This window comes from Apium graveolens, chromosome 5 (assembly GCF_009905375.1).
Source record: "Apium graveolens cultivar Ventura chromosome 5, ASM990537v1, whole genome shotgun sequence".
Classification (NCBI taxonomy): Eukaryota; Viridiplantae; Streptophyta; class Magnoliopsida; order Apiales; family Apiaceae; genus Apium; species Apium graveolens.
The window spans coordinates 92,043,116-92,056,127 of record NC_133651.1 but is presented as its reverse complement, the minus strand read 5'-3'; the positions used below and the strand labels follow the sequence as shown (position 1 = coordinate 92,056,127).

Sequence of the window (13,012 nt, the reverse complement as noted above, 5' to 3'; positions counted from 1 at the left end):
CTCAAATACCAAAGAGCCCACTCTTGATCAATTATGCAATTTTTTTTTTCTCTGAGCAAGTGCGTTTCGCTCCATCTTGCTCAACCCTAGACTACTCGCATAACATGCGAGCCGGCTACTAGCCATTTGACGCCTAGCCACAACTAGCAACAAATTCCATTTTTACACCATTTTTTTTCTTTCTCATGCCTTTACCACTAAGAACCTATTATCAAATTCTAAGCATAATAAATAGATTATCCTCGAAAATAATCAGATCATAACAACAATCTAGTCCTTAAGCATTCTCTAAGACTTAGTGACAATACAAGTGCTTCTAGCATGCATATCAACCTACACAACTTAATATCACTTTAATGCTATCACTACACTCGCATCAATATCACAATTCAGTCGATAAATCATTGCAAAAGGGATCATGGTATATGCATGAGCTATATGATATGACAAACAAATAAAGCTATATATATATATAAAAAAAAACTATATGGCAAAAATTATGCAACTATATGAACTAACTATCATGAATATACAGCTATATGACACACACAAAATATTCCTTAACTACCACCCCCAAACTTAAAATCTTCACTGTCCCCAGTGAAGGTAGTAGAAAGGAACACAGGGTATACCTACTCGGAGTCATCATCATCATCACCCTCAGTGGGTGGAGTATCAGGCGGTGGGTATGCAGAGTCCTCACCAAAAACTGACCACTGGATATCAGCTCCAAGGCCTCAAAAAGCAGTCCCTAACGCAAGAGTGAGCTCCTGAGCAAACCTGCTCTGTGTCTCATACATGGCATCCATCCGCCGTGAAAGCCTCCTATACTGGGCATCACCCATCCCAGCACCCTCCTGAGCTCTCGAAGAACTAGCCTCACCATGCCCTGGCCTGGCCATAGTAGCACCTCGTGCTGGACGCCCTCCTGGAAGACGATAACCCAGCCCATGCTCCTCAGGCTCACCACCGGTCCACTCCTGCATCCCATTCAGAGTGCCAGAATCTATCGGAGCTGCTGGCAACTGCAACTGCTCATGAGCCGGCCAGTTCACTCCTACTGCTCGGCATAGCTTTGTAACCGTGGATGCATAAGGGATGTTCATATACTTTGCTCCCCTCAAAAACTTCAGAATTCCTTGGTAGATAAACTCACCAAGGTCCACATAGTATTCCTCATTCAGAATTCCCCACAACAACTGTGCTCTCTCAACTATGACCTCGTGTGCATGTGAAGAAGGCAAAATATTAGCACATATAAATGCATTCCATGCACGGGCATACCTGTTCATGGCGATCGCCGGAAAGTGACGATACTCATTATTGGCTGGACTGCGGTTCCAAACTGTGCCCGGTCGACAGAGAGTCGCACAAATCAAATCCAAGTCAAAGTCCTCAGCAGTCTTTTCATTCCAGTTCTCCTCCTCGGGCTTCCTCTCTCGCTGTCCAATCACACGGCGAATCGCCGCAGGATGATAATCAACCGTCAGCCCACGAACTACAGAAAACCCATTCTTTTCAGCCTTCGCGTTCGCGTAGAACTCGCAAACAACACTCATCGGTACTGCTTCGGGTGACTCACAAAAAGCTATCCACCCCTTCTCTGCAATCATGGGCAACAACTCACCATCCCTCCCTGATGGTAAAAACCCCCTCTCCTTCAGAATCGGCTTCCCCAACAGCCTAGTGTACTCCTCCTCCGCAGCTCTGTCAGTTAACCGAGGCCTTGCATCAGTACCCCTTGATGAATCAGCAGTAGGAACTGTGCTGCTGCTGTCAATAGTGCGTGCTCTCTTGGGTGCCATTGATTTGTGAATAAAAGTGTGTAAGAACTGATTTTTTTGATGTTTATGAGAGGGTTTGAGTGTAGGAAGTTGTGGGAGATATGTAGGATAGGTGTATGTATATATAGGGTGTGGAGTAGGTTAAATTAGATTAGGAGTGGGGTTGAGGGATAAAATCATGGGGTAATGGGAAAAGAATTCGTGGGTTTATGGGCTGTAATGGGTTTTTGTGTTTTTGTTTTGTTTTTTTTTTTTGGTCTGAACTGATAAAAATTTTTTGGAACTCGACCCCTGCGCGGCCGCTCAGCATTTCTGCGGGTCCTGCGCGGCCGCTCAGTATAGCTGCGCGGGCGCGCAGAGGGTCTCTGGAATTTTTTTTTTTCAGCCCCTGTTTTCTGATTTTTTTGTGTTTTTGGATAGGTTATTAACTTCTAAGGGTTCCTGTAATAACAATTCATGGGTTGCCTCCCACGCAGCGCTTCTTTTTCGTCATTAGCTTGACGTTCCGTACCTTTTTCACGTAGTCAACAACATGGCACTAACCACCTCTCGGTTTGCCATGTCCCCATAGTAGTGTTTCAACCGCTGACCGTTAACCTTGAATGCTTGGTCCGAATCATTCTCAAAAATTTCCACCGCTCCATGTGGAAACACAGTTTTGACAATAAAAGGTCCAGACCACCTTGATTTCAACTTCCCAGGAAAAAGTCGGAGCCGAGAGTTGAATAACAGAACTTGTTGCCTTGGCACAAATAACTTAGGATGTAGCTTCCTATCGTGCCACCTCTTCACCTTTTCCTTATACATTTTGTTATTCTCGTACGCTTGAAGTCGAAATTCATCAAGTTCATTAAGCTGAAGCATTCTTTTCTTACCAGCTGCATCTAAATCTAGGTTCAATTTCTTCAATGCCCAGTAGGCCTTATGCTCAAGCTCCGCCGGTAGATGACATCCCTTACCGTACACCAACTGAAACGGTGACATCCCAAGTGGAGTTTTGTATGCTGTTCTGTAAGCCCAAACAGCTTCATCGAGCTTTAAAGACCAATCCTTCCTTGACGGACAAACAACCTTCTCTAGAATGCGCTTTATCTCTCTGTGAGACACTTCCGCTTGACCATTTGTTTGCAGATGATAGGCAGCAGCTACTCGATGATTCACATTATAACGCTGCATCATAGAAGTGAACTTACGGTTGCAAAAATGCGATCCTTCATCATTTATGATTACCCGAGGTGTTCCAAACCTTGTGAAAATTTGCTTATGAAGAAAATTTAGCACTGCCTTTGCATCATTTGTCGGTAAAGCTTTAACTTCGACCCATTTTGAGACATAATCGACTGCCAGCAAGATGTACTGATTATTGCAAGACGAGATAAAAGGCCCCATGAAATCGATTCCCCATACATCAAAGACCTCGACTTCAAGCATCACATTTAATGGCATCTCATCCTTCCTTGACAAATTTCCCACTCTTTGGCAACGATCACACCTTAAAACAAACTGATGAGCATCCTTGAACAAGGTAGGCCAAAAAAAACCTGCTTGCAGAATACGAGCTGCCGTCTTCTCACCTCCATAGTGTCCACCATAAACCGTGGAATGGCAGTCTCGTAATATCCCCTCCGTCTCACAGAACGGGATACATCTCCTGATGATCTGGTCAGCTCCCTGTCTAAACAAATATGGTTCATCCCACATATACCACTTCACCTCATGCAGAAACTTCTTCTTTTGAGCGGATGTCAAATTAGGAGGCATTATATTGCTGACAAGATAGTTTACAATATCTGCAAACCATGGTTCTTCCTCCTGAATTGCAAACAACTGCTCATCCGAAAAAGATTCATTGATTAACGTCCTATCTTGTGAAGTAGAATCGGGATTCTCCAACCTAGAGAGATGGTCAGCTACTTGATTCTCAGTACCTTTTCTATCTTTGATCTCTAACTCAAATTCTTGAAGTAAAAGCACCCAACGAATGAGTCTCGGCTTCGAATCCTTCTTAGAAACCAGATAGCGAATAGCTGCATGATCAGTGAATACTGTCACTTTCGTACCAAGCAGATAAGATCGAAATTTCTCAAAGCCAAAGACTATAGCCAAAAGCTCCTTCTCAGTAGTGGTGTAGTTCAATTGGGCCCCATTTAAAGTCTTACTCGCATAGTAGACCACATGGAAGAGATTTTTCTTGCGCTATCCCAGAACTGCACCTACCGCATAATCACTCGCATCACACATCATCTCAAACGGTTCTGTCCAATCTGGTGCTGTAATAACTGGTGTCGTGATCAAACTCTCCTTGAGAGTCTCGAATGCTGCCAAACATTCATCATCAAATTTGAAAGGCAGATCTTTCTCAAGTAAATTGCACAACGGCTTAGATATCTTTGAAAAGTCCTTGATGAATCGCCGATAAAAACCCGCATGACCGAGAAAACTACGGATTCCTTTCACCGAATTAGGTGGGGGAAGATTTTCAATGACTCCCACCTTGGCCTTGTCCACCTCCAGACCTTTGCTAGAGACCTTATGCCCAAGGATAATGCCTTCACGCACCATAAAATGACATTTCTCCCAATTAAGCACCAAATTAGTTTCCACGCATCTTTTGAGTACGACGCGCAGATTATTTAAACATTCATCATATGAGTGTCCAAAGACGGAGAAGTCATCCATGAACACTTCGACGTTATTTCCAATCATGTCAGAGAATATAGCCATCATATATCTCTGAAAGGTGGCCGGGGCGCCACATAACCCAAACGAAACTCAACGAAAAGCAAATGTGCCAAATGGACAAGTGAAGGTAGTCTTTTCCTGATCCTCTGGTGCAATACAAATCTGATTATACCAGGAATAACCATCCAGAAGACAAAAATACTCATGTCCCGCCAATCTGTCAAGCATTTGATCAATAAATGGAAGAGGAAAGTGATCCTTTCTTGTGGCTTTGTTCAATTTCCTATAATCCATGCATACTCTCCATCCTGTAACTGTTCGAGTAGGGATGAGCTCATTCTTTTCATTTGCGACCACAGTGATACCTCCTTTCTTAGGTACACATTGCACGGGGCTCACCCACGAGCTGTCAGAAATAGGATAAATGATGCCTGCATCTAGCCATTTCAGAATTTCTTTCTTCACCACCTCCTACATGATCGGGTTCAGTCTTCGCTGTTGTTCTACAGTTGGCTTACTACCTTCCTCTAACAGAATTTTATGCATACAATATGAAGGACTTATCCCCTTAATGTCTGCTATGGTCCATCCTATAGCCGATTTGAATTCTCTCAAAATCCTTAAGAGCTTGTCTTCCTCACTACCTGAAAGGTCAGCTGAAATAATAACAAGTAACGTAGATGAATCACCTAAAAAAGCATACCTCAAGTGTTCAGGTAATGGTTTAAGCTCCAAGGTAGGTGCTTCCTCCATTGATGGTTTGAGCTTCCCTTCAGCGTTCTTGAGGTCAGAAGTACCAAGAGATTCAAATGGTATATCCAGCTTTCGCTTCCAGGGAGAAGCGTTCAGATATTGTAATTGCTCGTTGCTATCTTCATCATCACTGTCAAATTCCCCCACTAAGGCCTTTTCCAATGTATCAGACATTAGCATGTGATCGAGTTCCGAAGTAACCGCAGAATCAATCACATCCACTTTTAAGCACTCCTCATCTTCTGTAGGGAATTTCATTGCCTTGAATACGTTGAAGGTCACATCCTGATCTTGGACCCGCATAGTAAGTTCCCCTTTTTGCACATCTATCAAGGTACGGCCAGTAGCCAAGAAAGGCCTCCCCAAGATTATGGGAATTTTCTTATCTTCCTCAAAATCCAGAATAACAAAATCTGCAGGAAAGAAGAGCTTATCCACCTTGACGAGCACATCCTCAACTATGCCCCTTGGGTAAGTAATGGAACGGTCCGCCAATTGTAGCGACATGTATGTGGGTTTTGGATCAGGCAGATCCAGCTTTTTAAAGATCGACAACGGCATCAGATTAATGCTTGCTCCCAAATCACAAAGGCACTTGTCAAAAGTTAGATTGCCAATGGTGCAAGGAATGGTGAAGCTTCCTGGATCTTTCAGTTTTGGTGGTAACTTTTGTTGCAGAACCGCGCTGCATTCTTCCGTGAGAGCAACGGTTTCAAGGTCATCCAGTTTCACCTTCCTTGAAAGAATAGTCTTCATAAACTTCGCATAACTAGGCATTTGTTCCAGAGCCTCAGCGAAAGGTATATTGATGTGAAGTTTCTTGAACACCTCCAGAAACTTCCCGAACTGTCTATCCAGCTTTTGTTGCTGCAATCTCTTAGGAAAAGGTGGTGGAGGATAGAGCTGTTTCTCCCCTGTATTAGCCTCAGGCAGAGTGTGTTCAACAATAGTCTTCCTTGGTTCCGCCGCTTTCTCCTTTTGCTTAGATTCTTTATCTCTAACTTCAGCTTCGACTTCTTTTGCCTTTTCAGCATCAGCTACTTTTCCAGACCTTAAGGTAATAGCCTTGACTTGCTCTTTAGCTTCCTTCCTTCCTGGTACTTCCGTGTCACTGGGAAGAGTGCCAGGTTGACGATTGAGCACTGCATTGGCTAATTGACCGATTTGATTTTCCAAGGTCTTGATAGAAACCGCCTGAGTCTTGCACAACAGCTTAAGTTCCTCAAAATCAGCACTAGTAGGTGCAGCTGCACTTCCCTGTTGAGGATATGATTGCCTTGTAGCATACTGCTGTGGTTGCTGGAATCCAGGTGGGTTAAATTGTTTACTTACTCCTTGCTGATATGTTAGCTGAATAGCATTTTGATTATTCCCCCAGCTGAAATTTGGATGATTTCTGTTGTTAGGATGATAGGAAGCTGGCACAGGCTGCTGTTGTCGCTGATAATTATTCACATACTGAACAGATTCGTTGACAAGAGAACACTGATCCGTAGCATGAGAACCTGCACAAAGCTCACAAACCATAGCTATTTGATTAACTCCATACGTAGCCAAAGAATCAACCTTCATTGATAGCGCTTGGAGCTGGGCTGCAATAGCGGTGGCTGCATCAACTTCCAGAATACCAGCTACCTTGCCTGACGTCATCCTCTGAGTTGGGTTTTGATGCTCATTTGCAGCCATCGTCTCGATAAGATTATACGCCTCAGTATAGCTTTTAGCCCATAAGGCGCCTCCAGCTGCTGCATCGAGCATGGGCCGAGATTGGGCCCCCAAACCATTATAAAAACCAGTGATTACCATCCAATCCGGCATTCCATGATGTGGACATTTTCTCAACATTTCCTTGTAGCGTTCCCAAGCCTCGCACATAGATTCTGTAGGTTGCTGCGCAAACTGTGTAAGAGCACTCCTCACAGCAGCAGTCTTTGCCATTGGATAAAACTTCACCAGAAACTTTTGCGCAAGATCTTGCCACGTAGTGATTGACCCAGCTGGTTCAGAATGTAACCAGTCTTTAGCCTTATCCCTCAGTGAGAATGGGAAAAGCCTCAACTTGATAGCCTCATCAGTCACGCCATTATACTTAAAAGTGCTGCAGATCTCGACAAAATTCCTTATATGCATGTTGGGGTCTTCAGTTGCCGCTCCTCCAAAAGAAACAGAATTCTGCACCATCTGAATAGTGCCCGACTTGATTTCAAAGGTGTTAGCTTGAATAGCCGGATGAAGGATGCTTGACTGAATATCATCAATTTTAGGCCGAGAAAAATCCATAAGAGCTGGATCAGCTTGAACAATACGATCTCCCATGTTTACTGGTTCTTTCTGCTCAGTTCCTGAATCCGAATCCTCAAAATCTAACTTCTCCGGAGTATCAAGAACTTCGTCTTTCTCCTCAGCTGTATCTAAGGTCCTCTTGCGAGCACGAGAATGAGTTTGCATAAACGCTTGCTAAAGTACCTGAAACACAACCGAAAAGAGTAATTAACTACTACGTCCTAATCACTGAGTCCTAATGACCAATGATGGTAAGTACATAAACTAAACAAATACGCCGAGTCCCCGGCAGCGGCGCCAAAAACTTGTTAGGGAGAAATCACGCACTAATATTCACGCAAGTATACGCGTTCGCAAGTAATATAGAATACTTTCTAGTTCGTTCCCTCAGAGACTCAGACTAATTTATTGTCTAATTTAACTCACTCACCAATGTATGACTACTTCTCAATGTTAAGATAATAACACTTAAAATTGTTGATTAAATATTAACTATAATTAACTACTTAATTAACCACTTAACTAACACTTCAATTTATCAATAATAAAACACTCATGAGATCACAACTTCATTATTACTTCCTTCTATAGCCATTGTTATTACCTTTAGCATGTGACAGTGATGATATTAATCGAATAACACAAAACTGATAAAAGCCAACTTTCATTGTACTAATACCATTCTACTAAACATCCACAATTAAGATAGAAGTTGAATAGTCATCAATTATGTTGAGTTCCTATATGTCTACAGAAATTGACAACACAACGATCTAAGCACAAGTTATCCCTTTTTGATTACATAGGGCAAATAAAACTGTTAGAGTTACCCACTAATCATGCACAACGTACATGAACCTATGCTAGCATGGCAAGTTCTAAATCTCAAGATCCACCGTCGCTTCACAAGAGATTAACACCCTATCTTATATGTTCGCGACGCATATAAGAGGAATACGCACAACCAATACTAGATATCATGCAATCATCACATACTAAAGTATTAAACAATTAACTAAAGAATTCCATAATAAATCCGTTGCAACCCCATGATCACGATTAGCCCATAATAGAACTTATCGCCATCATGGGTTCATATGAAATCATGATAAACAAACACAAGAAAATAATAACTAAACTGATTATATTAAAACAGAGTACGTCACAAGAGTAAATAAGTCAAAGCAAGAAAACTAGCATCCAACGTTACAACGAAACAAGAATCACAAGAATATATGCTTCCTCTTCGTTGCTGTGTGCTAAATCGGTCTTCTTCCTTATCTTCTTCGCTTCTTGCAAAACACAATCTAAAACATAATCTCCTCTTAATTCTCTATGAAAACATCTCAAATATACCTATATAATAGTCCCATAAAACTCAGATTACATAGAAGTTGGAAGCCAAACAGAAGTAGAAGTCTAAAATAATATATCTTTTTCCCCGACCCTGCGTGGCCGCTCAGCATTTCTGCGCGGGCGCGCAAGGCTGCTGCGCGGCCGCTCAGCATTGCTGCGCGGGCGCGCAGGACCCTACTGGAAAAATTCCAGGTTTGCTCCGTTTCTTCGCCGTAATCTGCCCGTTCTTTTCCTCACGCAATGGTGAACACATGCCAAGGCTTATTCTTGATGATTCCTCCTCCGAAATGTAACTAATACCCTGAAATGCATAAACACTAGAAAAACGCATCAAATACACAAAATACTTGATTTCAAGACACCAATTTAAGCCATTTTAAGACGTTCTAAGTGGTATAAAATGCCACTTATCACACTGCAGTCTCCATTTAGTAGACATGGAGAGAGGACTGCAAATTTGCTAGGAATGGTACACACAGATGTATGTGGACCAATGTCTACGCAAGCCATGGGTGGATTTTCATACTTCATTACTTTCATAGATGATAGATCTGGATTCAGATATGTGTTTGATGAAACACAAGTCTGAGGCCTTTGAAAAGTTCAAAGAATATAAGTATGAAGCGGAGAAACAACCAAACATAGTATTATAACTCTTCGATCAGATCGAGGTGGTGAATACTTTAATGGAGTATTTCTAGATTATCTCAAAGTAAATGGTATAGTCTCCCAGTGGACTCCTCCAGATTTGTATCTGAAAGGAGAAATTGAACTTTGTTAGACATAGTTCGGTCCATGATGAGCTATGCAAATCTTCCAATATTCCTATGGGGTTATGCATTGGAAACCTCAGCATATTTACTGAATAAGGTGCCTTCCAAAATCTGTTCCTCAAACATCGTATGAGATATGGAAAGAAAGGAAACCGAGTCTTAAACACGTTAAGTTTTGGGGATGTCCAGCTTATGTCAAGAAAGTTGACCCAGATAAGCTGGAATATCGATCCGTAAAATGTAGTTTTGTGGGATATCCTAAAGAGACTTTAGGGTATTACTTTTACACCAATCATCGGGTGTTTATCTCCAGACATGCTACCTTCTTGGAAAAGGAGTTTATCCTTGAAGGAAACAGTGGGAGCAAAATTGAACTTGATGAAGTTCAAGAAGCACAAACTACTACAGATCGAGTGGAAACACCTGTTCTGACTGAACAACCTTTTGTGGAACAGCCCATTGATAGATCAGGGAGAGTGTCTCGCCAACCTGAGAGGTATTATGGCCTTGTCATTAGGAATGACAATGAGTTGTCGATCATTGATGATGACGACCCTGTGACCTATAATGAGGCTATGAGTAGTGCCATGAAATCCGGAATAGAATCTATGTATACAGTATACGAAAGAATGATTAGAGCAGATGGCCAGGTGGAGACCTTTAAGGCCAGGCTTTTGGGAAAAGGATTCAGACAAAGGCAATGGATTGACTTTGATGAAACCTTTTACCTATAGCCCTGTTAAAATCAGTTCGGATTTAGCTTGCGATTGCTGCTTACTACGACTATGAGATCTGGCATATAGCCAGATGGTTTTCTTTCCAAGGGAAATGAAAGCCTAGTGTGTAAGCTACTGCGAACCATATATGGTTTAAAGCAAGCTTCTCAAAAGATGGAACATTCGTTTTGATGAGACAATCAAAGAGTTTGATTTTATCAAAAACGTAGATGAACCATGTGTTTACAAAAGGGTTAGTGGGAGCGCGGTAACATTTCTTATATTGTATTGAATTAGAGTTGACACACATAACAACATAGCAGACCCACTCACAAAGCTACTTTCTGAAAGTCACTTTGATCGTCATAAAGACAAGATGGGTATTAGATACCAGAGTGATTGGCTTTAGTACAAGTGGGAGATTGAAAGGAATATGTCCTAAGTCCAATCATGAATTAGGATTTAGGAATAACTCCTTGTGTAACCTACTTTGATTTCATTGATATTAATAAAAGACTTGTTTTGTTTTTATTACGGGTTCTATCTATTTAAGTGTTTAAATAAGATATACCATAGTTTAGAGTAAAGCTTTTTATGGATTATGATGAGATCATAATAGTGAGACCTAAAAGATGATAACTCTAAACTTAAATAGTTTCTGATCATAGGATTACTAACTGGTAATTAATAATCCGTAAAGATCGGTACATACTATGCTTGCTTCATTATGAAGGATGTCTGTTCTCATAGACATTTGTGTGGTGACACTATAGCTAGTATGTAGGTGCTTATTATAGAATAAGTTCACTGAACATGACTCGCACAGCTGAACAACTGATGGAGTTCACTCACGTGTCAGCAGTTGTTCACATAGTGATAGTTGTACAAGTATCCTTAGGCTTGAGGTCATCATAGTCATCTTGTGTACACTGAACTATGCTTTGGTTTAGTTCTCAGTCTCCAGGGACAATTATTAGGGCTCTACTAGGTATAGGAATTTGTACACGAAGATAGTGTATGATCAATAAAGGATCTACCCCTTCTAGTGAAGGAAGCGAATGTTCAAGGCTGATCCACTTATGCTAGTTCAGGAATCTTTGGCCAGAGTGAATGAAATTAGAAAGGAGTTTCTAATTTGGATAGAACTAAGCATAGTAAATGGTAAGCAAGTGATTGAATTAGATAGGCTTGACACGAGATCCATGCCTTGTATTTAATCGGGACATTGAAGGGTAGAAGGAGTTTATTGTACGGTAACTATTCACTGAATAGGTTCTTGGTATTCTAAGCAGTGAATTCATATTATCCGGATAGTCGCGATATGCCGAGAAGTATCCCTCACGATGTAGAATAAATGTGATTTATTAATTAATCATATTTAATAAATTAGAGAATTTATATAAATAATGATAAAATAGTTTTATTATCATTTATTTCTACTACCGGCTTAATATTGAACCTACAGGGTCACACCATAAAAAGAGAATGATTTAATGGTGGTGGAATTAATTAATAATGGCTAATAATTATTTATTTGTGAAATAAATAATTAATTAGCAAATTTAATAATTGATTAAATGAGATTTAATTGATTATAAATTAATTAAGAAAAGTTCTTAATATTATTAATTAAGGATTTAATTTTTGGAAATTAAATCAAGAGAGAGAATTATTTCTAAAGTGTTTAGAAAAAGGATTAATAATTAAAAGGTGTTTTAATTATTAATGAGAATAATAAATGGGATAATAATAATATTATTTATGGAAAATTTCAGCTAAAATTTTTGCCTATAAATATACTATTATAGACCCTATTTTTCATTCCAACCCCAAAAACCCAAAAAGTTTGGAAAACCCAATTCTCTCTACCTCCTTCCTCCTCCTTAACATCGTTTTCTTGGTGGATACCAGTGGAGTGCTTCACACTTGAGGAGCAACTGCTAAGGATCTCTGATCGTTGTCTCCGAATTATTTTAAAGGTTAGATTCGATCCCTATGTTTTTACCATGATGTATATGCTTTTATTTGGATTTTATATGTGTAAAAGTGTTTTCCCATGCCCTGCTGCAATTAAAAATCCAACACCACCTGACAGAGAAATAGAGTTCGCTATAGAGTTAGCACTAGGGACGGCACCCGTATCCAAGGCCCCATTAGGTTAGCCCCAGTTGAGATGAAAGAACTAGCTTCTCAACTGCAAGAATTATTAGATAACAGAATGATAAGGCCCAGTGTGTCACCATGGGGAGCACCCGTACTATTCATAAAGAAAAAGGATGGCAGCATGAGATTATGTATAGACTATCGAGAGCTGAATAAGCTGACTATAAAGAATAGGTACCCTCTTCCCAGAATTGATGACCTATTCGACCAACTCAAAGGAGCTATACATTTTTCCAAAATAGATTTAAGGACAGGATATCACCAGTTGAAAATCAAACCGGAAGATATACCAAAGACTGCTTTTCGCACTAGGTATGGACACTATAAGTTCTTAGTCATGTCGTTTGGATTAATTAATGCAACCCGCAGCCTTTATGGATTTGATGAACAGAGTGTTCAAAAAGTACCTGGACATATGTGTGATAGTTTTTATAGATGATATTCTGATATACTCAAGGACTAGCAAAGAACATGCGGAACATTTGAGGATTCTTAGAAATCT

The 13,012-nt window shown here is 40.6% G+C and overlaps 1 non-coding gene across 1 annotated transcript; it reads left to right on the top strand.

The window, feature by feature from the left end:
• Positions 1 to 7,035: 7,035 nt before the first annotated feature.
• Positions 7,036 to 7,142, top strand: LOC141662837 (small nucleolar RNA R71). Its single transcript, XR_012550937.1, has one exon. It is a non-coding gene; the product is annotated as a small nucleolar RNA R71 (small nucleolar RNA).
• The last annotated feature ends 5,870 nt before the right edge of the window (positions 7,143 to 13,012 follow it).